Genomic DNA, 4,249 nt, shown 5'->3' with positions numbered 1-4,249 from the left:
TATATATATATATATGTATGTATGTATATATTTCCCCCATGTAAACAATTCTATTTATCTATCTATATATTCTGTCTATGTATATAATACGTACATTTGTGTTTACATGTGTGCGTGCAAGAAGGTCTGTTTATAAGTATATGCATATAGATACTGATGTATGCGGCAGTGTTTGAGTGTGTATGCGCGTGTATGTTTGGGTGTGAGTGTGGATGCATGAGTGTCGTTTTTTTGTTGGTTAGTCCTTGTGGGTGTATATAGTTATACATACATGTGATAATCTGTATATATATGTTTATTTTTGTTTTTAATATGTTAGCATATATTCTTAGGAGTGTGACAGTGTGTTGAAATCATGGAATATTCTTTTTCTAAAAAAAAACTAAGCTTTTATGCTCCAGGGTCGTTGTATATTGCACAGAGGCTTGAATGGATGAAGTCAGACAGAAATCATATTAATATATTCCCAAATATATTGCAACAGGAATCTGTCCCCTTGTATCATATGCGTTTTTCACTGTCTTACTTCCTTATAGGTGATTGAAACAAGTTTTGTAAACGCTTCAGCTGTCGACTATGTAAGAGAAAAATAATGAAAAAAGAAGAAAAACAAGAGAAAAACCCGTACGGCGAGTGTAGCCTTTGCATATTTAGGTAGATACATAAGACTGACAACTCATAGCGCTGTTGGCATTTGACGTCAGATTTATATATAAACACACAATCATACACACACACAGACGCGCACACACGTACATATACACATGTGCACATATACATAACCATACTTATACTTCTATGGGTAAATGGATACATATTTAGATATATAAAAACGATTCTGATGGTGTGCGAAGGAAAACATGCGAAAAAGATAGAAAATGTACCGATTATTATTATTATTATTATTATTATTATTATTATTACTATTATTATTATTACTATTATTACTATTATTATTATTATTATTATTATTATTATTATTATTATTATTATTATTATTGTTATTGATGTTCCCCTTTACATTTCATTTTTTTGTCTCTTGTTATTCATACAGATTGGATCATTAATAATTATTTGTTATAACGAAGCTACCAGCCTCGATAAATAACGGATTAGCTGAGAGATATTGCGTTACGTGGTTAATCGGTTTACTAGACAATGGCAAGCCGGTTTGGCTATTCTGTCGAACGATGCCGTTGAGCATGACCAGCCTTTCGCGTCATTGTGGAATGGCATGACATAATAAATTAGCTAGCCTCTCATATATACACAAGAAGCACAAGAATATAAGCACTTACACGTACACATACATATATACACGCAATCAATGAGCCATACATACATACATGCATTGAAAAGAGTGACTACTGCATACGTGCATGTGTGTCTGTGTTTGTGTTGATTCGTATGTATGTATATTTGTTTTTATGTGTTTGTATATATATATATATATATATATATATATGTATATATACATAGCTATGCGATTTTGTGTTTATATATGAATGTATTTCTATATGTTATGTATCGTGTGTGTATAAGTAATACCATTTATGAGTAAAATCACTCTTCCAGCCGTGAATCGTAATAATTCCTGCATAGCTGTTGTAAAGCATAGGAAATGGCGGTTCTAATTTATCGATATCCCAATGTAAATGCAGGTCAGTCTGTGACACATAGATATAACATTCATTAACAGTTACATAAGAAATGCTTTTAGTTACATCATATCCAGAATATTACAGAGATTTTATTAATGCTATCAAATACTCCATCAAAAAACTCCAGCTTGAGAGAGCTTCAAATACAAACAATTCTCAAATCTTTTCAGTAGATAGTAGTATATAAATGACATCAAGTTCACGTTACACAGGCTTCTAACAATTTAGCAAAATTTGTAAAAGTTGTGCAACTTCAGGACGACATCTCTGTCACAGTGCCTGTCTCTCTTTTTCTTTCTCTCACTGTTTTATGCTGGTTGTTATGCAATGAAAGATATATATATGCTTATGTAACCCAAAGTGGGTAATATCATTTCCATCTATCCTCTGAGACATTTCCGCTATTTGCTTCAGACCAACTTGGTCTCTAAACATCGATACACTTTTTGAGTTCTCACTCACTGTATATTGGTGGTAAAGCGGTTGCTTATCAATAGCAACTCATCTTCCACTGATTAATGAGCCCATATCAGTTTCAATTGAACCCATAGCTGTGGTTAAACACATATATACATAAATGCATGTATGTATGTACATATATATATATATATATATATATATATATGTGCATGTATGTGTATGTATATGTATGTATATATATATATGTGTGTGTGTGTGTGTGTATGTGTGTGTGTGTGTGTGTGTGTGTGAGTGTGTGTACACAGTGTAGGCGCGTGGTTGAGTGGTGAAGCTGTTGCACGCATGACTGTAAAAGGGATGTTTCGATTCCTGGACCGGGCGATGCGTTATATTTTTAACAAAACATTTCATTTCACGTTTCAGCTGTTTACGCAGCTGGCCGAAGTGAGTAATCTTGCGATAGACCAGCGTCCCGTGCAGGGGAGCTAAAATATACACCACAGAGGTCTGGAAATCGGCCGTATGACCCTAGGCTTGTAATAATTTTGATTTTATATGTATGTATGTATGTATGTATGTATGTATGTGTGTGTGTGTATGAGTGTGTGTGCGTAGATTTCTTTAAATTTGTTTCAGGCATAAATATAGAGTGAATGTAATATGCCATTTGCCAAAGCATATAGAAAAAATGAAATTCTGGATTTTTGAAATGTAGTCCAGAGAGGCTGATCCATGAGGAAGTAACCATATTGGCTAGGTTGTCTAGATATGTCTGTAAATTTATAAAATGACTCCCAGTTTGGTCAAAGTATTGATAATATGCATACCACCTTGCACGTTTTATAGAACCAATTTTCAGAAAATTGGGTGCGGGGGTGGGTATCTGAACTCGGTTGTGCATCTTGCTTGATATTGCAACCGAAACGGTTATTAATCAAAGCGAAGGACAAACCAGTTCTTCATAAGCTGGAAATAAAACTCGCTTACATAATAGCTGCTAATTGTTTACCCGTAGATCTGCTCTGTTAACCTTGATCTATGACTACATTTTACGCCCTGAACATTAGATAGAGAATTAACATGATACCTTGACCTGCAGCAAAACAATCCTTTGTATGACGCAATTGTGAAGCCAGGTGGCACAGTGGCTAGTATTTTGGGCTGAGGGCCGTAGGTTTGTGGCTTCGAATCTATACTTTGGCAGCGCTTTTGTCGTGAAGAATGGCACTTCATTCCACGTTTCCATAGTCCACTCAACTAAAAAGAATTTCTAAAGGCGCGTATCACCTTAGCTCTGGTGTAGCTTTCATGCACTTCAACAGCCACACCCTCGATGTTTCAGAGTAATAAGCGAGGAGAGATCGAGAGTTTTTCCGTGTCTGCTTCCGACTATCATGTCGTCTAAAATTAGGTAACATTCTACAAAGTCTGATTTGATTGTGATGAATGACTAAAATTATTTCATCAAATCACCTCGTTAAAAAGAAAATGAAGGAAATATTCCTTAAAGTAGCCTTACATGCACTGTAAAAGAAATGCGTGAAAATTAAGAGATAACTGGGAAGGGTGGAATACCTTTGATATTACGTATCTGGTGATACGGATGATGTTGAGCGCCACATTCTCGACGAATGACATTCTGGTTAGTTCTTTGAGAAGATTTAACACTGTGATCTGTTTTCCATTTTTTCTTGTTATTTAGTTAGTTTTTAACCATTTATCAGTATGTGGTATATAGATTGGTTTATCAACTGTAATAATATATGAATTGTTCTGGTGATTTATATTGGAACAAAATGGCCGAAACTAGGGGTCAATTCTAAAACAATTACGAAATAGAAAGAAGAATTCACTGCGTTCGATTCAATTATGTATGTATATGTAAGAACAAATATGGACAAGCAGTTACATATGGCATCGAAAAATTTATATAGATCTTACATATATAATTAAGAGAAAAGTGTTCTTCATTATTCTTTACAGCTGTTTCTTTACAGTTACTGTCACATGTTGACACTATAGTATGCATTATATTCCAACTCGTGTACATAATGACGCAACAATACAAAGCAAATGTTTATACACATATATATACATATACATATATACATATATATATATATATATACATATATATATATATATATATATATATATATATATATATA

The sequence above is a fragment of the Octopus bimaculoides genome, chromosome 12, assembly GCF_001194135.2.
Source record: "Octopus bimaculoides isolate UCB-OBI-ISO-001 chromosome 12, ASM119413v2, whole genome shotgun sequence".
Lineage (NCBI taxonomy): Eukaryota > Metazoa > Mollusca > Cephalopoda > Octopoda > Octopodidae > Octopus > Octopus bimaculoides.
The sequence above is the reverse complement of the archived record's forward strand: the minus strand, read 5'-3'. Positions refer to the sequence as shown.